The 21,453-nt window shown below is 42.0% G+C and overlaps 1 protein-coding gene across 16 annotated transcripts in view; it reads right to left on the reverse strand.

Annotated features, from left to right (window-relative positions):
- ARVCF (ARVCF delta catenin family member) overlaps positions 1 to 21,453 on the reverse strand; it is a 456,576-nt gene that overhangs the window by 290,647 nt on the left and 144,476 nt on the right. For all 16 annotated transcript variants that reach the window (XM_072983699.2, XM_072983702.2, XM_078381689.1 and 13 more), the window contains one exon: positions 4,519 to 4,608. The gene's annotated coding sequence lies outside the window, so the exon portion shown is untranslated. The remainder of the gene's footprint in view (positions 1 to 4,518; positions 4,609 to 21,453) is intronic.

Here is a 21,453-nt window from a genome sequence, read left to right on the forward strand (position 1 = left end):
TTTTCCACATTCTTGAGGGCTGAAGGAATACTTGCAGCCGCACGCCCGCACACCCCCGCACGCACAAATGCCCGCCCATCAGCCAACAGGCCTTGGCCACCCCTAGAAGACTTGAGATAGAAAGCAGTCAGTTCCCTCCATCTAACACTGTAAATGTTGCATCCCACTAGATCAAATGGATTTCCTTATCCTGAACCGCCTTCAGTTACCTTATCAGGAGACATAGTTATGTGAAATTTCATTCAGGATAGACCATACACATACTGGAAGTTGGAAAGTTTAAAACGTTTGGTCCTACATCTTACACCCTAAAAAAATCTCCACAGTCAACTCAAGGCAGTAATCATCTTGTCTGCATCAGAAAGTAAAAAAGCAGAGATCCACCAGAAAATATTTCTACCATAACTGCTGGAGTTAATTCTAAATAAAGAATTGTCTAAAAGAAGTCAAGGCTGTCAAAGTGAGCAGCTTTATCTCTTTGGTTTGATGATGTCATGTTTCCAGCACGTTTTTGCTCTTCCACTAAATGAGAACATTCGTTATCTGCATGGCAGTGTTGCTTTCTTCAAGAACAGCTTAGAATCGAGGCAAACCCGTCTCAGAGTGCTAATAAACAAAATGTACTGAGAGCCCCACGAGATGTCAGCTATCATCAGCCTCTTCACAGACAGGCATAGAAAGGCAAGAAAAAAAACATCATCATTTATTTATTTATTTACAATATTTTTTTTAACCCCATGTTCCTCCTCAAAAAGGACCCGAGACAGCTTACATCATTAAAAAAGACAATATTTGAAAGCTTTTAAAAAATGATGGATTATTCAAATATTAAAAACAAATTAAATCAACATTATGGTAAACCACTTCTGAGTCTTCTCTACCTGCAAAACCCTGAAAAGAGTCGCCATAGGTCAGAACTGACTTGATGGCGCATGAGGATTATTATTTATTTAAAATGTTAGATAAAAGGATTACAAGTTTCTGGGACCCACCTGCTGCCTCCTATCAACATGCTGGAATCTCACTGTGCTGCAAGGAGGCATTCGCCACTCCTTCTCCCCACTCAGCCTGTCTATTCTCTGGCAGCTTTTATAAACCGGGAAAGGACGAGCTGGCAACAGATGTGTGTTAACCTTCACCTCTCCAAGGATCCTGTCCCCATCATCAGAAATTGAAAGTTATCCATCAACACCGGACAAGCAGGAGCCGTAATTATATTCAGAGGAACTGGATCAATTTTTGCATCCAAGTCAGAGCGGATCCATGCAATTTTTGTCTGTAAAGTGTTGTGCAAATTCTTCACAGCAGACAACATTGTCTGTATTTTCTTCCTATGGGCTAGCATGTAAGAGGATCTTGAACACTCAAAATTGGTCCACTGGACAACTCTGTACAGATGCAATGGTGACAGAGAAGAATAACTTATTCGCTGCCACCACTGCCACGAGCCTTAATTCAGTCAGATTCACTCCAGGTTATCTGCCCCTGTCCTTCTAGTCTCCATCATCTTACACATTTCATCAACACCATCTTCCCGGTAAACCAGGGGGACAATCTGACTCTGCTTCATTGAGCATACATGTCATATACACTACATGGAGTATACATTCCATTACAAAGAGTATAAATATCTACACTTTAATGACAATCTGATAGGGCTTTGTCACTCCAGTGTGGAAACATCTCAGTAACAATCAATGCCAAACAGAACCACCAATGTTGCACATTCTTTCTAAAGACCTGATGAAGGTCCAGAGAAATCTGCCAATCAACGTCTTTGCTATTGACTGTAAGACACCAAACCACCCTGGTAAAGATGGTAAAGGCCCTTCTCCACAATTTTGCTCCCTGCAACTGTGGTTCATAGATTTTTTTTTTCCCAAGGCAGGCTGCACAGAAAGTTGATCGCAGCTTGGATATGAAAACTCCGGTGCTTTGTCCAGACAATCATTCCAACCGAGACAAGAGGCTGTGATGAATCTATTCCAAGCAATGAATATGTCCCACATCTGCTGCAGAGCGAAATACAGCAGGTGCTCAGAAGAAATGTAAATAGCTATGCCGCCTCACACTGAAGCCTGTTACACCAGAGAAGTTTGTTTAACCAGAAACAGGTTTTTGTATGACTTATGCAGGCAAGCAAGCTCTATTTTGGGCATTCTGCAGTCATTATTCTAACTCCTGCACACCTGCAGCTTAGGAGTCTGCTCAACACTAGAGAAGGTATGTTGAGATAAGGAGAGAGAGAGAGAGAGAGAGAGACCAAAGCATTTTGAAATAGAAAGCTGGTATTCTTCTGTTCTGGTTGTGCCATCTGAGCCAAAAAGTCCCAAGTTTCTCCTTGAGTTCCTGGGACAGCCCCTGTTTGCTGCCTACAGGACAGTCCCAGAGGATGGCAAATTTTGACATTTATCAGAGTCTCATCAGGCTGAGAATGGTAACAGTTCATTTATTCATTCATTCATTCATTCATTCATTCATTCATTCATTCATTCATTCATTCATTCATCCATCCATCCATCCATCCATCCATCCATCCATCCATCCCACTGGCTTTAGTGGGACCATTACTCTGGCCAGTCACATTACAACAGGATATAAACCCTAACCCCCACCCACCATTCCCCAACATAATAATTACATTTTTAAAAACCCAATATCCTAACTGTAGATGGGGAACTTCTGGTCCATCAGATGTTGCTGAACTACAGCTGCCATTGTATTTTATCAATGGCTTTGGTCTAAATCCCCAGCAGGAGTAGACCTATTGAATTAATGGGATTTATGTAAACTTGGCATTTAGCAATTGTCTCAATTGGTGTATTCTAGTTGGGTGCAGCAATTAGATTTGGGCCCATGCTGGCTACAGCTGATGGGAATTATAGTCCAACAATATCTGAGAAGGCCACAAGACCGTGGAACCAATTACCTCAGGAGGTGGTGAGTGCATCAACGCTGCAGGCATTGAAGAGAAACCTAGACAACCACCTGGCAGATATTCTTTGATTTGGATTCCTGCACAGAGCAGGGGGTTGGACCTGATGGCCTTATAGGCCCCTTCCAACTTCACTGTTCTATGATTTCCCCTCTCCTCAACTGCTGCAAAGTAGAAATGGATCCCCTTGATCTATGAACCTGGAACCCAGCTAACAAAGGAATGGTCAGCCGGCCAGCAAGATCTCACCTTGAGGTCAGCTGTCAGATTCTCCACTGGCTGTAGTTCCTTAGCTATCTTCCAGAGGCAAGTGCATTACTTGCCAATGAATCTCATATCTAGTATACCGAGATGAAATAGAAATGGGAATAATGCATACACGCGTACGGAGAGAGAAAGAGAATGCCCAGCTCAGCAAATAAAATCTGCTTCAAACTGCTTCCTCCATCCCAAATTGCTGGAGAACAACCCCAAGCAGGACTTTCTTCTGCCAGGCTTCTCAGCACAAAATGAAAGGGGGAAAACACACAATATAACCTCACAATATAACCTGACGTAAACAGAAGCTCCTGCTCTACATATTCCCTGCTCCAAGAGCTTGGGGGAAAATGGACAGAACATGGAAATCTTTCAAGGAATGTGGAATATGAATAATCAAGAAAAAAATTCCCACCTTGTTTTCCTAACTCTCTCACAGGCTGGACACAGTCTACAGAAGGTCCCCAAGATCCATGTAAGATCTCAAGGACAAGCCATGTGTTAATTACAACTCACAATGTCCCAGAATTAGTCCTGCCATTCCAAGATCTCTGACTGTAGCAACGTCTTCTTTACAACTCTGTTTTGGTTTCTTGGGTGGACAGCTCCTATGCTCAGGACACCTTGTCTGGAGCTTGCTATGGCTCATCTTCCACAGCCAGGTTGTGTCACAGAATTAAGCTATTTGGGATTAGTGGAATAAGATGGTTGAGCCTCACAAAATAAACCGATCCAACAAAAAATACCAAGAACCAGCTGCCTACAAATGTAAAAGATGGCGACTAAAATAGGCAGTGACACGAATGGCATGGGATAATCAACCTATATAGCTCAAAAATGCTACAAGCTAAAAGTTAGATTTGCCAGAATCTTGTTGGAAATTTACACCTGCATAAGAGAAGTCATGCAAGCCATGGCAGGAAACGGCAATTTGTGTACAAGGTGCTGGTTGCATTGCTAGGCATGATATGCTACTACAACGTACATAATTTCATTTGCATAAACCTAAATTACTCATAGGATTCTGGCCCATGGTTATAAGAGTCACGATCTTTGCAGGTTTCAAAGCACTGGGTCTCTGCTCTTCCATTCCAACCCAACCCAACCCCTCCTTCTCCCAGACTCTATTAATGACATGGAAAGTACACCCCACACTCTGGAGGAGCTTGCTAACAGAAAAATGGGTATGGAATTAACTTCAACAAGAAGGCATTAATTTGAAAACAGTAAGCAGCAAAGACTTTCACAAATTAAAAATCCATTCAGTGCAGCAAAACACACAACAAGAATAGAACAATAAGTGATCAAGGGAAAGCGTTCAATACCGTTTTATGTAGGCCGCTCCTTATGACTGCTTTAAGGTGAAAACCACCTACTTGGCATTAAAGCACAGGGAATTCCTTGCTTGATGAAAACTGTAAAGGAAAAGAAATATGGGTTCAGTAACACAGGAAATGCAATGGGAATACACATGTTTTGAAAACAAGCAAACTTGTCATAATAAAAGCTCAGATAACTCCAGAACTTTTGTCTCACACACAAAAAGACTCCTTCATTTTCTCTGATCAAATTATATATTCAAAACAGAAATGATTCATCTCACTGTCCCGTTTCTGGATCCTGGCAAACCTTTCCTGGTTTAAGAGCCATTAAGAAATAGAGGAAGATAACAGAAAAGGAAAGACCAGAGATCTGTTCAGGAAAACTGGAGATATTAGAGGAACATTTTGCGCAAAGATGAACATGATAAAAGACAAAAATGGGAGGGACCTAACAGAAGCAGAAGATGTCAAGAAGAGGTGGCAAGAATACACAGAGGAATTATATCAGAAAGATTTGGATATCCCGGACAACCCAGACAATGTAGTTGCTGACCTTGAGCCAGACATCCTGGAGAGCGAAGTCAAGTGGGCCTTAGAAAGCCTGGCTAACAACAAGGCCAGTGCAGGTGATGGCATTCCAGTTGAACTATTTAAAATCTTGAAAGATGATGCTGTTAAGGTGCTGCATTCAATATGCCAGCAAGTTTGGAAAACTCAACAGTGGCCAGAGGATTGGAAAAGATCAGTCTACATCCCAATCCCAAAGAAAGGCAGTGCCAAAGAATGCTCCAACTACCGTACAATTGCACTCATTTCGCACGCTAGCAAGGTTATGCTCAAAATCCTGCAAGGTAGGCTTCAGCAGTATGTGGACCGAGAACTCCCAGAAGTACAAGCTGGATTCCGAAGAGGCAGAGGAACTCGAGACCAAATTGCTAACTTGCGCTGGATTATGGAGAAAGCCAGAGAGTTCCAGAAAAATATCTACTTCTGCTTCATTGACTATGCAAAAGCCTTTGACTGTGTGGACCACAGCAAACTATGGCAAGTTCTTAAAGAAATGGGAGTGCCTGATCACTTTATCTGTCTCCTGAGAAACCTATATGTGGGACAGGAAGCAACAGTTAGAACTGGTCATGGAACAACTGAGTGGTTCAAAATTGGGAAAGGAGTACGGCAAGGCTGTATATTGTCCCCCAGCTTATTTAACTTATATGCAGAATACATCATCCGGAAGGCTGGACTGGAAGAAACCCAAGCCGGAATTAAGATTGCCGGAAGAAATATCAACAACCTCCGATATGCAGATGATACCACTCTGATGGCAGAAAGTGAGGAGGAATTAAAGAACCTTGTAATGAGAGTGAAAGAGGAGAGTGCAAAAAACGGTCTGAAACTCAACATCAAAAAACTAAGATCATGGCCACTGGTCCCATCACCTCCTGGGAAATAGAAGGGGAAGATATGGAGGCAGTGTCAAATTTTATCTTCCTGGGCTCCATGATCACTGCAGATGGAGACAGCAGCCCTGAAATTAAAAGACGCCTTCTTCTTGGGAGGAAAGCGATGACAAATCTTGACAGCATCTTGAAAAGCAGAGACATCACCTTGCCGACAAAAGTCCGAATAGTCAAAGCTATGGTTTTTCCTGTCGTGATGTATGGAAGTGAGAGCTGGACCATAAAGAAAGCAGACCGCCGAAGAATTGATGCCTTTGAATTGTGGTGCTGGAGGAGGCTCTTGAGAATCCCCTGGACTGCAAGGAGAACAAACCTATCAGTTCTAAAGGAAATCAACCCTGAGTGCTCACTGGAAGGACAGATCCTGAAGCTGAGGCTCCAGTACTTTGGCCATCTCATGAGAAGAAAAGAGTCCTTGGAAAAAACCTTGATGTTAGGAAGGTGTGATGGCAAGAGGAGAAGGGGACGACCGAGGATGAGATGGCTGGACAGTGTCTGCGAAGCAACCAACATGAACCTGACACAACTCCGGGAGGCAGTAGAAGACAGAAGGGCCTGGCGTGCTCTGGTCCATGGGGTCACGAAGAGTCGGACACGACTAAACGACTAAACACACACACACACACACACACACACATGGCTCAAGAAGACCTTGGCCCTAACCACAGCGTAGTCCACTTGGCAACTTGGGCTAGTTTCTTCCCTCTCTTAGCCTAATCAACTTCACAATGGTGCTCTGAGAATCACAGGAAGAAAGGAAAAGGACAGCATAGGTGGAAAGACTGACAGACGGGGAAAAAGTCAACAGCACAGAGTCAAGTAGAATGCCTCTGCTCAGAGCTAGTGGAGATATGGCTGAATCATCATGACTTATCATCTACTTCAAAAGCAGGCAGATGTGGCTGGTCTACAACTCCTATCAGCCCTTAGTTAACTCAGCCAATGACGAAAAATACTGGAAATAGTAGACCGAAAACATCTGGAGGGCCACATTTTGCCCACCTCTCACTTACATTTTTACTAAGTGAAGCATCCTTGACCAAAAAATGGTCCTCCAGCTTCACAACAACCACATTTTTGAGAAAGTGGAGAGGGATGAAGAAGAATGCATATAATCTACACCAGTGGTTTCCAACCTTGGGTAGCCCACTTGTTCCTGGACCACAATTCCCAGAAGATTTCACTTCCAGCTGTGCTGGCCAGGGTTTCTGGGAATTGCAGTCCAAGAATACCTGGGTTACCTAAGATTGGGGACCCATTGATCTAGACAGACAGTATGAATATAAAAGTAACAGAAGCTTTAAAAACATGGAGACAATGTACAATTTGGGGAAAGTATGTTGCTCAGCAGTCGGGCACATTGTATGCATGTATATATTTCGCTTCTACACTCATTTTCTCCCAGTGAGGAAAAAGGCAAGTAAAAGCACAATAAGATACATTTTAAAACACTAAATTCTGATTGCATCAGAGTCCACATGTAGGTCCGCAGTAATGTGAGATAGGAATGGGGAAATCTGAACCTCTCATGACCTCCCAGCAACCAGTGTCCTCAAATATTCTTGTGGTCTGCAGAAAGGCCCTCCTTTGTTCACAAGTTCGTTCATTCGTTCGTTCATTCGTTCTTTCTTTCGTTCATTCGTTCTTTCGTTCTATCTATCCATCCATCCATCCATCCATCCATCCATCCATCCATCCATCCATCCATCCATCCATCCATCCATCCATCCATCCATCCATCCATCCATCCATCCATCCATCCATCCATCCATCCATCCATCCATCCATCCATCCATCCATCCATCCATCCATCCATCCATCCCTCCCTATGAACCCAAGGCAGTTCATAACAGCTAAGACTACAAAACAAACAAGAATTTTAAAATACTACATAAATATCTTATTGAAACACCCATTAAACATACATTAAGATTTAAAACAATTTTAAAAGAATTTAAAACATTTCCTTTTCTGTCCTAAAGGAAAACAAGCCACCCATCCAATTAATGCACCTTATTCTATCTACTCACCCTGCCATATTTCTAGGGTTGGCTGTTAGTAATCTACCGTGCTTCCTTAATAAGGAAGGAATCCTTAACCACAGGACACCCCTGGGCAAATGACAAATCGAACTGTGACAGCAACTGTGCTAGTCAAACTGAAGTGTTAGTTTGCCTTGTGCTACTTTAGCCTCCCATCTCATTATGTGGGCATGCAGTAGGCATGAGGAGTGAAAAGGTGTTCTTTAAGAATTTACGGAGAAGGCATAATTGACACATCATGTCAATGAAAGATCTAAACAAATGAGATGCCCTGGCTAAAGAACATGTCCCGCAATCAAGTTGTCTTCTCTTATAAAATCTTCTTTGAGGCGTCTCTGTATAATACCCTCTCACAGAGTGGAGTTCTCTAATGTTGGAATTGGTTTGGAGAAAAGTCTGATTATCTTTCAGATTCACTTAATGTTTCTTTTGATTCTCCTTATCGTCTTCTCCCCCCCCCCCAGATATCTACATATATGCCATGCTTCCTAAGATCACGATATACACACCTACTTTCATAAAGAATATAGCATCTGCAGCACAAGGATCTTACTCTCTACTAGTATACAGCCAGTTCAACGGAGTTTCTGTCAGGATTACTGGCTGGATAGCTCACTGAGGTGGGTATCTACCTGCAGATACAGAGATCAGGAGTTCAATTCCCCACTGTGACTTGTAGGAGAAGAGTTAGCCAATACAGTGATGCCTCGCTTAATGATGATAATTGGTTCCCAAAAAATAGCTGTTAAGCGATTTCATCGCTAATTGAAACACGGTTTCCCATAGAAATGCTTTGAAAACCGGATAATCTGTTCCAATGGGAATGGATTGCCGTCCTTAAGCGAAAATCACCATAGGAAACATCGCTAAGTGAAACACAGTTCCCCAATTGAAATGCACTGAAACCTATTTGATGCATCTCAATGGGAGGGGGGGAAATTACAACAAATTTAAAAAGAGTCGGAACAAAGTCAAATTAGTTTAACAAAGGGTTTATTAAGTGCACTTATGATTTCAAGCATTCTAAACATTTTAAAAACATTTTAAACATTTAAAAAACAGCCAACATGAGGCTGTCAAAACCATCGTTAAGCAAAACAGGGGGACCCAAACTGTCATCGCTATGCGAAGCATGGTCCCAAACACTGCTATGCGAAAATCGCCCATAGGAACCATAGTTAAATGGAGTGCAAGATCACTCCGAAAAAGTCATCGCTAAGCGATTTCATCGTTAAATGAAGCAATCGCTACGCGAGGCACCACTGTACTGTATAAAAGCAAAGTGAGCTGCTAATATACCACCCCATGGTGCTAAAAGCACTCCCTGGGCAGTTTATAATTTTTGAATTATATAGGATGCACATTCTCCCACCTTCAAATGAGCTAAGTACTCATTTTACCAGCCTCAGAAGGATGGAGGTCTGAGTCAACATCATCCCAGCTGTCAGATCTGTTGGGTGTTGAACGCTGAGCATGAGCAGAGTTTGGGCTGCAATATTATGGTTTAACCACATGAGGCTCACTAAGCAACACAATTTTCTGTATAGCCTTGGGCAAGTTTCCGTGTCTAGTATTCTGAACCCAGAAGACCTTGGAAGGGGTCACCAGAATCAACGATGGCATGTAACCATAATTGTTCTGTTGGGATTACATCAATATTTTCACTCAAAACATCTTGAGGTCTCCAAACAACTCTTGCTGCTTATGATATGACAAAGATGGGGTGTGGAAATGACAAAGGGAAATAAATAAGACAATACAATGACAGTACTTCAACAGTACTTTCTAGTTGTGACAAACTAGGAATGAGTAACCACCTGTTTGCTACCCATGTGAACTCATGCACGTTCTGAGTATGCCCATCTGTACTGGATCTTTTGAGCCTTGGCACTAACATTAACCCACACTCACACAGACTAATTCAACAGGGAAATTTTACTGAAGAATTAAAATATGCACAATGGGTGCACTTAGAAATAGAAAAGAGTACAGTAGTGGCATAAATGGCAAGCAATAAGGAAACAAAGCAAATGGCTAGTTGCTAACATAGATTTGCTCCAGAAATGTGATGCAGAAATATTAAAAGAAGCAAAATTGCAAAACTGAGGCTGTTAGTGAAAGCGCTGAGTCAGCTACTGAGTACTGGGTGTAAATATCATGGGGTACCGTGGATTAGGAGGGCCTGGTGTGTTCTGGTCCATGGGGTCACGAAGAGTCGGACACGACTAAACGATTAAACGATGACGACCATGGATTAGGCAAACTGGGATTCAGAGGTTATGATATGCAGGGAAGGAAGACAGATATAAGCAGAGCATGCACAGGCACGCACACGCCCAAAGAATGGCTACCGTGCAGGAAAAACAGCCCCAAAATCAGAATACAGACAATGGAGTAAATTAAATTATTTATCTTAGTTTTGTTAGATTATCAGAAGACGGGGAAGAGCACTGTAACACTTGTTGGGGTAGGACCAAGAAGTCTTGGGCAGAAGAGACTAATCTAATAAAAGGAGTAGAGAACAAGATTGTTCTCATTGCAAAGGAGTGTGCTACACATCTCCAGGCCAGACCAAAGATTTGGATGGTGCCCTCCTAGATCAAATTTCCACTGTCTGTTGGAAGTCCACCTCTGCCACAAATGCAAATCCCAATAGATTCCTCGCTTGCCTGATTCATCTTCCAGAAGGTAATAGATCCACAAAGGAATCAGTTGTTATGGAGCTGGTCCCCAACAATACAGAATAACTAACTGGTCCATGAGGTCTAAGCAGTGGAGCCCACGGATGGGACCACAAGCCTTTCAGGTGTGGATAGACTGGGTAAAGGGAAAGGAGAGGGTAGCATGATTCACACGCTGAAACTTTAAGAAAGCTGATTCAGATAATCTTCAGAGCCCAGCCTCTGCTATCTGCACCCACAGAATGGAAATTAGGCAGAACTACACCAGCTGAGTGATAACAGTAAGGTTTACACGTTCATTCGGGAGGTAGCTGTCAAGAGCAGACTCAACTATTCTTATAAAAAACAAAAACAAACACACCTCAAAAAACATACATCTACAGAAAGGACTTTGCAGATGATCAACTGGATTCTGCCCTGAGAGTTAAAAAAGACAAAAGGCTGGAAAAACTGAAAATGCTTTGCTTGACATTGAGAACAAATCTACACGGCACAGTTGTAGCAATATGAACCACTTCAATTAATGACTTCCCTCCTACAAAACGATAGATTTTATAGCTTGGTAAAAAGATTTGGAATTCTCTGCTGGAGCTCTCTACCACATTCCCCAAAATTGTGGCAGAGAATCCTGAGGATTTCACCACACTAGAGATACCTGGGTTCTAGATAGAAGGATGAAAGTTAAAGTGGTATCCAACTGCTACAACTATGTCGTGCGGACCGACTCTGTAAATACACTACAGCAGGCGACAGATGGGCTTTCTTTGAAAGAGCCTTCCACACATTTCAGAAGAACACGTAAACCATAAAGCTAACTCTGTGAACTGAACTGAGATAGTGCAGTGGCTAGCAGGATCTAATTGTTCTCACTATAATATTTTCCTAAGTAAGGTCCTTCTCAGAAGATTACTTCAAGGCTACTTTAGAAAATGACAGCCGCCTGTATTAGGAATGTCTTTCTTCCAAAAACAGTATGCAGCAGATGGGGGAAGGACCATTTTGACCAGGAAATAACACATGCAGAGGGAGACACATCCTTCAATCTGAACTACCTAGCCAGTACATTTCAGGGATTCCCGCTGATCACCAGCCTCCTCCTTCACATCTCTTTTGACTCTGGGTATACCGATCCAGTTATATAGTTTTGTGTTTTGACACTGAGGGTCATCTACAAAAAAAGCATGCCTGCAGCCCTTTCATTCATAGCCACAGGCAGACAATTCATTCACGGACACAGTACGTACTATCAGTAGGATGGTAACTATTCTTGATTGATGCCACCATGGAAGAGTAGGAGGGCAGGTGGGGAGGAGAAGAGGCAGCACAGAATGTCTGCCAGCCTGCAGCTTATTATGCTGTTTTCAGGTTCCCTTTTCTCCTGTCTTGGCTGCCATCCATTTTGACGACATGATCCTCGGCGGGGATGGAATACAGAGTGCCCAACATTAATAAAACGCAGCTGTACCTCATTACTAAATATGGATCGCTTCCCAATGATATACTTTTATCGTGGATTTTAATCAAATATCTTAAAACTCTCAGATGAGAAAGGTGGAGAGGAAGTTTTTAAAAAAGAACTGTAATGGCTTTCTTAATTGCTTGTTCTCTCTCACACGCAACTAATTATCCCAGGCACACGGTGTCGACTCCAGGTTTCTTTCTTCCTTCCTTTTTATAAAAAATGCTCATTCAACTAATGAACACCTCCAGTATTTAAGGCGAGACACAATTAAGCTATTCTTGTGACAAATGTCTCTCACTGGTGTGTTTCTGTTTCATACAACAGAAATTCTGCTGGATTAAAAATGCTTCAACAAGCCGAAAAGCATTTTTTTAAAAAGTGGCATTTGTCTGGCCTCACACAGAGTTCAAGATGCAACCGTCTCCAAGTGCTCTGCCCTCTGCTTGATCTCTCCCTCTTCCAGAAGAGAGGGTCTAACCACAGCTACTTGTTGGCATATAGAATACAGTGGTGCCTCGCTTGACGAGGATAATTCGTTCCGTTGAAATCGCTGTTAAGCGAAATCCTTGTCAAGCGAAACAAAAAAAGCCCATTGAAATGCATTGAAACCGGTTCAATGCATTCCAATGGGCTAAATACCTCAGCGTCCAGTGAAGATCCTTCATAGGAGCGGCCATTTTCGGTGCCTGTAAAGCGAGGAATCTGTCCTAAAACACAGCGGGGGGAGCCATTTTGCACAGCGGTCGGCGATTTTAGAGCCGCCGATCAGCTGTTTAAAAATTGTCATCAAGCAAAAAAACAGTTCCTGAAGCAGGAAACCGATCATGGTAAAGCGAAATTTCTAAACATCGTTTTGCTATCGCAAAAACTTCATCGTCAAACGGTTTCGTCATTTAACGAGGTAATCGTTAAGCGAGGCACCACTGTACCACATTGTAAGGTGGCGGCCATGTCAATGGTATTTTCTCTGAAGTTGGTTCAGCCACTGTCTGCAGTTAATTCAGAATTAGGGACATGATGAAATCTTATGGAGGTCAAGATTCTGGTTGAGACAGGCTGGCTTGGCACAGTGAGGTGGCCTCTCTGGGGATTTTCCAACCCCTCAGGAGATCTTGACTCTAGTGCGAGATCCAGAAGCCAAATGCTTGCATATGGTGGTTTTCACAGTTTGCACAGGACTCCAGGTTCTGCTCAAAACTAGCAACATTTTTGAAACTAAGGAAACATACAGCAAGCGAAACAGGACAGGTTGATCATGAGACCCAAGCAAGCCATGCAATGCTACTGTTTTTACTAGTAACCGTTATTGCATTTCCTAATACCGTACATTTTACAGAATGCTTGCAGAAATGCACAGTTCTTCTTTGAGACCAAGGTGAAAAAAATACCCTACAAGTTTGCAACATTTTCCAGTGAGAAAAGTTGTGACAATTTCTTCTTTACTGTGGAAGGATGACACAAGTCAAAATTTGTATCTGTATTCAAAATATGCCCATGCCAGGCTGTCACCTGAGACAGGTCAATGGGAACATTCTTGTCCATCTCTCATTGGTTCAAAATCCATTTCTAAGCACAATTTGAAGTGGTATTTTAATAAACTTCTATGTTATAAGTAAAACTTGTTCCCATAGCAAACGTTCCCCATAGGAAGCTAGTTTTATCTCCAGGGAGATCAGACAGCAGATTGCACTGGAAAGGGGCACGTTAATGGGAGCATATTTAAAGTGACCCCATCCATTTTGCCCCAAAAATCACTCCAATGTGGCCCCATTTGGACCAAAAAGTTCGAGCTGTGATCAGGCTGGGCTGGAGCACATTTTCCCAGGCATCGTGTGATTTGCTGGAAAATAAATCACACGAGACCACCCCACAAGCAGTGCCCAAATTACCATCTAGTTCCTCAAGTGATCAGAGTCACTCTCTTCTAGATGCACCGTCATTCATTGGAAATATCCAGTGGTAAAAACAGACTCTTCTCAGCCATGGTATATGGGAAGTCCAAACACACACATAAACCAAAACTGTTTATCATTTCATTGTAGTTAAATATGTTCTCTCCCTCCTAAAGGTAAAGGTTCCCCTTGACAATTTTTGTCCAGTCGTGTTCGACTCTAGGGGGCGGTGCTCTTCCCCGTTTCCAAGCCATAGAGCCAGCGTTTTGTCCGAAGACAATCTTTCCGTGGTCACATGGCCAGTGCGACTCAGACACGGAATGCTGTTACCTTCCCACCGAGGTGGTCCCTATTTATCTACTTGCATTTGCATGCTTTCGAACCGCTAGGTTGGCGGGAGCTGGGACAAGCGATGGGCGCTCACTCCGTCGCGTGGATTCAATCTTACGACTGCTGTTCTTCTGACCCTGCAGCACAGGCTTCTGCAGTTTAGCCCACAGCGCCACCACATCCCTGGCTCTCTCTCTCCTAGGCCCTTTTAATTCATTGTTTTACTGTACTGTGACATCATTGCCTTCTATGAAATGTCCAGACAATCTCCTAGTGGACAGAACATACATTTACTAAATGGGGTGGGGTGGATAAACCCCCTACTTCCTTTTTGTACTTTGGGGGTAGTGGATGTTGAAAGCAGCATACTAAATTCTGCAATGTCTCCAACGGAGATGCTATGATGTGACTGAGCATCATTCTAGGATCACAAATGCCTAAAAAATGGGGAACTAAACAAAGGTTCTCAAAGTGTTCTCGATCCTCTTTATGTAGGAATAATAATGACGAACACTGACCTAGGTTAGTTCTCTCCTCAAAGCACTTTATTGAACCAGAAAAAAAAAAACAAGACCTCTATCACGGATTGAACACGAGGCTTTCTGGATATGACAATATGGACAAGAGGTAAAGAGGTCATAACAAATATATGTATATTCTATGCATCCAAAGTGAAAGTTGTATTTTTTCTGCTTATCATTTATCCCTGTCTGCTGAGAGATGTCTTAGTAAACATTCCTTACTGCCAGTTCTCAAGGAGGCTATTTTGGAAGTCAACAGAGACTTTTTTTTCCCAAGAGGGGAACATGTAACCCTTCAACTGTTTCGGAGTGCTACATCTACCAGAATCAGCAAACAGAGTGGATGGGAGTTGTAGTCCAGCAACATCTGGAGGTGGGTTGAGAACAAATGTTTCAATAGCTGCACTGACTGGCATCCGAATGACCAGTTTAACCCCATGCTCTTAAGTGCATTCTTGCTTAATGTGCGCAAACCGTTCATCATTAATCACTTCCAAACATTAAGTGCCCTTTTCAAAACCAAAGTCATCTTTACAAATGCATGCGTGCAATTGATGATGTATATATTTTCATGTCATCAATTTTTAAAAAACCAAAACAGTGCTACAAATTAGGACTGATTTTTCAAAGAAAAAATAAACACAATAATTAGGTACGGTAAATGCAAAATGCCTTGAAAATTAGCAGAAACCAGAAGATCAATTTATCCCTTGGTCGAGGAAGCAGGCTAGATAGATTGACACTCCTTTGGAAACTGATCTTGAGGAATACAGTAGCCATTACCAGTAAATTGTGCATAAATATTGTAGTAGAAGAAAAGAAAAAAGCACAGTGATACACACACATGCCATAAACAAACAAGGTGGCTTTATAAATATGCCAAGGCTTTAAAACACAACAATATCTATAAAATGCCATCCAGGTCATTACAGGATGGCATTACTGTAAATAATTTATTAAGGACAGCCTGGGAATTAAAGCTGAAAAGATTAAACCCATCTGATTTTGTTGCAGTAGTTTAGAGCAGAACAAAAATGAAGTGTGTCTCCCACAAAAGTTTCACTCAACTAAATCTGGGGTCTTAAACAGCTTGGGTGTATTTCAACAGACCTCAGAAGAATGACAGTTCTGCTACACTATGAGAGATAATAACTTAAAGAAACCATGACTGGATCAAAGTAAAGATCCACCAGGTCTGTTTTCCATACTAGCCGACCAAATGCCCCCAAGAAGGACAAAAGTAGTGGTACTTGATGGTAATAGATAGAGATGGGCACAAAACACCAAAAATTGTGGTTTGTCTTGGTTCAACCTTGACGAACCACAAACCACACATTTACAAATGTTTTATCAACATACCATGAATCAGATAATTGGTTTGTTGGTGCTGATGGCTGTCTTAAAAAAAAACAAAGCTGAGCCCCCCTCCCCCACAGCCAGCCCCCTGTCCACTTCCCACTGCTGCCCGCCATCTCCCCTACCTTGCACGGCTGCCACGACTGCCATCTTTGCAGACAGCGGCAGAGGCTTCCCTTCCAGCAGCCTAGCCTTCCCTCTCTAGCCTAGGCGCCCAAGGAACAGCTGAACTGCAACGGCACGGGCAAAGAGGGAAGCCGACGTTCCAAAGCAACAAATCAAAAACGGGTAAATATTCATCGCTTTGTGTTCCTTGGTGTCTCCAGAACTGACAGATGTAAATCAACAACTATGCAACAAATCAGTTACTTCCCATGAATATCACTGTTCGTTTTTATATTTGCCCTCATGTCTGGTAATAGATCTCTCCCATGAGTCTCCCACCTCAGCAATTGTTCCACTGTTCCCGTTGTTTGTTCCATTCCAGCTTTGAACATGGAGGTGGATAACCCCTTGACCTTCGCCTCAGATACTTTGGCCAGTGTCTCCCACAAGCCCTATCCAATAAAACAAATAGCCAGGAACTGTTGAAGTTGCCATTCAATACATCTGGAAGAATAAGTTACTTACCCTAGTAGAGTCACCAAGTGCCTATACTGTACAGTGGTGCCTTACTTAACGAGTGCCTCACTCAACGATGAATTTGCATAACGATGGCCTTTGCTGGAAATTTTGCCGTCTCACCTAACGATGTTTCCTATGGGGGATTTTCGCATAACGATGTTTGGGACCTTGCTTCACTTAACAATGACAGTTTTAGGTCCCCTGTTTTGCTTAACGTTTTTTTTTGACAGCCCTGTTTTCGCTATTTTAAAAATATTCTAAAATTTTTAAAATGTTTAAAATGCTTGGAATCGTTAATGCACCTAATAAAACCTTCGTTAAAGTAATTTGGCTTCGTTCTGAGTCTTTTTGAATTTTTGGTGATTTTTTTTCACCATTGAAATGTATTGAATAGGCTCCTATTGGAACGGATTAACCGGTTTTCAATGCATTCCTATGGGAAATGGTGTTTCGCTTAACGATGTTTTCACATAACGATGTTTTTAATGGAACCAATTAACATTGTTATGCGAGGCACCACTGTATCTCTTTCGTAAGATTTCCCTTAAAAGCTTGCTATATTACTGGCCATCCTATCCAGATTAATGACAGCCAGTGTAGAGGAAATGATTAGTGTAGAGTCCAAGGTTGGAGACTGACAACTTCAAATCCCCACTGAACCTTCATATTCACTGTGTAACCCTGCAGTATCCTCTCTACCATCTAGAGATTGTGTCAGGATAAATGGAGAAGAAAAACAAGTACATCATGTTCAGCTTGCTAGAAGCCAGAAGCGATATTAATTCAACAGTTATGGTTAGCACACTACTGTTCTTTTACAAAGTTTTTTTCTTAGTTAAGTTTTAGCAGTTACATCAAGCAATGCACAGCAGGATGAGACATACATTTTGAATTTATCAAACCAGGAAATAATAATTTCATTTAATTGGGGATAGTAAAAAGGCTGTCAGCAGTTTGTACTTAACACTTTATTAGCATTTAGGAAAAGCCATGACAGATACTAGACAGAGACTTAAAGCGTTTCTTCTGAGGAGTGCCAAAAACGCTGCACCATCACAGTGGATAATTTCTGAAAATTTGCATCAAGTGGCAGCAAATCCAAAATTTGTTTTCCAATGAACCTTACAGATTAACAGCTGTACACAACAGAAGATTTGCAAGACCCACTGAGCGCCAATGAATTATACATTTCCAACTGCTTAAAGCTAATGTACCGCAATCTTTCTGTGAAGATTCTGCAGAAAAGCTGAGATCATTACCTTTTGTAAAGTTACTGATTGCAAATAAAAGACATTTAGAAACTGGAAAACAAGCAAGCGGTGCCTGTGTTGTGCTTATGGAACATAATGATGTGCTAGTAAGTAGGTAGAAATAATTACATAGAAACCAGAAATTCTTATAAGCCAAGAACGCAGTCTCGATTTGGAATTTATTTCATAATGAAATCACCATGGACCCCCATAATTTAATATTTTTTTACAACCTGATATGCATGAGGTTCATCAGACCCAATTAAATTAAAATGCAACACACAATCACCTTTTATGTGAATTTTTAAAAAGGAGTTTTATTGCATAATATGCTAATATTGAGTTTCATTTCCTTTGGAGGATGGATGATCCAATTGTGCTACCTGGTGTATTAGATACATTCTAATCCAAGACTGTAATTCTTCTTTCCTTCTTTAGACAGCAGTTAGAGACACGTAATCTTTTCTGGAACCATGAGCCTTCCTCCCCACCAGCGCTCATATTATTGTGATGGACAAAAGCTCTGGAAGTTACAACATGAATCTTCATTCCGCATGATTTGGGGATTCCGCATTCCAAAAGGTTGTCCAGATTGTGAAAGACTTTTTGATCATAACGATTGACCTTCTGGGAGCCCAGTATTCTGTATCACATTCTGGTTCATTGATAAAATAAAATTTGATCTAAAATATGACACAGGAAACTGCCTTACCCCTAGATCAGTGGTCCCCAACCTTGGGCCTCCAGATGTTCTTGGACTACACCTCCCAGAAGCCTTCACAACCACCTCTGCTGACCAAGATTTCTGGGAGTTGAAGTCCAAGAACATCTGGAGGCCCAAGGTTGGGCCACAAACTCTAGCCCTGCCAAGCCATGCTCCATCTTTGGCAAACACTCTTTCCATCGCTAGCTGCCCAAAATTCTTAACCCCGAGCCACAATTCCTTCATATTTTGGATCTCCCCTACTTTATATTCGATCTCTGTTCCAAGCCTCCTCATTACAGCCGAGTAGAAGCCTTCAACGTGGAATGAGATGTTCACAAAGGGGTGTCTGTCACAGTACTAAGAAGTGATTCCTATCAGCCTAAGGGTACGGATTTTGCACTATCTTCCCTCGCAATTAAAAGAATGGAACTGATCAACAGTTAGTTGGGTAGCTCTTTCATTTAGATCAGGATGGGCATAGGACGCTATATGTAGCTCACCCCTGCTCTGGATCAAGGATGTTCTAGCTATGGGGGTCTCGGGGATTTTCTTCTGGCCCAGAACTCTCCAAGGGCTAGTCAACCTTTCCAGATGGAATGAGAAATTCTCTTTTTTTAAAACCCTACTTATTTCTTTAAAGAACGGGAGAGATGTTTGGGTTGTTTGGTGGGTCTCCATTTTTCTGTGTTCCCTGCTAAACAAAGCACGATTTAAGGAAGAATTATGTCATGGGGAATGTGGCAATAACGGGGGGAGGAAACGAGAGGTTTCGTAGCTCCTTTCTCCAAAGAAAGGGTGTGGAGAATTTAGGGAGGAGGGTGGCCGGAAACCACCAAAACGACCTTAGGATTGCATGTAGTTTGTGAGCCCAGTTCCCATCCAGCCCTAAGTCAAGCATTATCTTTGGAGTCTCATAAAGGTTCCATAGAGCTACCAAAATTCAAACCATGGTCTGCAGTAACCATAGTTAAAAGTACACAACTGGCTTTTCAAAAATGCACACTCATACGCTGTCTTGCAGAGTCCACAAAAAAATAACAACAGATTGCTATAACCACAGTTGTGAATCTCATGGTAGCTCTGCAGAAGCACCAATAGGACCACACAGAGGAACCACAAGAAACAAATATTTTTTTTTCCTTACTGCAAACAATGGTATAAATTTCCAAATGTACAAGAGATTTAGTGTTCCTTCTCTGAATTCAGTTTGTACATTCTCAACACCTGGATTCCTAAATCCTTTCCTGGAATAGCCCCCATAGCACAGCAATGACCATAACTACCAATTATTTTATCAATGCACACATCAACTAAACCCCAGCTAGCATAAGCCATGATCTGCTATCCACATGAAATCATGCTTCTGGTTTTGATACACTGGCGATTAACAAACCATGGCTTGTCAGTTTGGACATCCTACCAAACCGGAGTTAAACCTCCTCAGCTATGACTTGGTGTGATGTCTAATGTATAAGAAGAAAGTATGTTCCTGGAAAGGGGTGGGGAAGGTACTAGAAGATACATTTCTCTAAAATAGAGCTTTTTATAAAGTTTTAAGATGTATTTTTAATAAATAATTATATCAAATGTAGCCAAAAAGTAATATTACAGAACTGTAGTAACTTCTGGCTGGGAGACACCAGGATGAGAGTTGGGGAACTACATCTCCACATCTAGATGAACTATGCTCTGATCTACAAAATGCAGCATTTTCTTTTGCACATTGAATGGGTCTATCATTAGCTATGTTCAACTGGAAGGATTAAAAGGCTTCCAACTTACGCTGTGATTTTTTTCCCATAGGGAAAAAAAAGCAGATTTTGGATTCTCTGGTCTCTTGGCATTTCCCTGGGCCTGAAGCCCTTTGCTGTGACCCTTTAGTGGAAATCTTGGCTCCCGATTAGACAGCCGCCTGCGATTCAGCTCCAACACCTTCACAAATAAACCAGGGGCTTCAGTCCCCTCCTTCATGATAAGCCAGTCGGTTGCTAATTCATTGCAATGCCGTGTCTCGCCCAAGCTGTTCAGAGGCCACCAGCAACGTTCACTCCCCCTACACTGCTAAAAAAAGCCAGGAGCAGCCTGCCCAGCAGCGTGGGCTAGAAAGATATTTTGGAAAAAGGAGTCCTTGTTGGAATACATTCCAAGAAATCTAATTTGCTTTCAGTTCATAGGCAGCAAGAGCAGAATACAGAAAGGCTTGTATCTCGCATGGCTCTGTAGCCTCAAGTAACACTCTATATCCTGGATGGAAGAAAGGTGACCTCTTATATCCATGGTCAGCCAGTCCTTACATAACATCCCTCTAAGCTTCAGGCCAGTGCCCTCTCCTGACTAATTATGCAGTGTTGGTAGTGACCTACTGTTACGAGCAATTCCTCCCACCAGCACTATTGTTACTCTAAAAAATAAATATGTATGGGATCCAACTTTTCCCCCTGTGCCAGAAACACAGAGAGACTCCTCAAAGCAATCTGATTTTTCTGGTAAGAAGCGTTTTGTTTTTTTAAAGGCATACTAAGAGCCTCCAAGGAGCAAATCAATGCCAACACTTTCTAAATTTACAAAGAAGGCTGCTATTCCCAAATCATTCTTGATTGTATCGCTACAAACA

Source organism: Pogona vitticeps, chromosome 14 (genome assembly GCF_051106095.1).
Source record: "Pogona vitticeps strain Pit_001003342236 chromosome 14, PviZW2.1, whole genome shotgun sequence".
Classification (NCBI taxonomy): domain Eukaryota; kingdom Metazoa; phylum Chordata; class Lepidosauria; order Squamata; family Agamidae; genus Pogona; species Pogona vitticeps.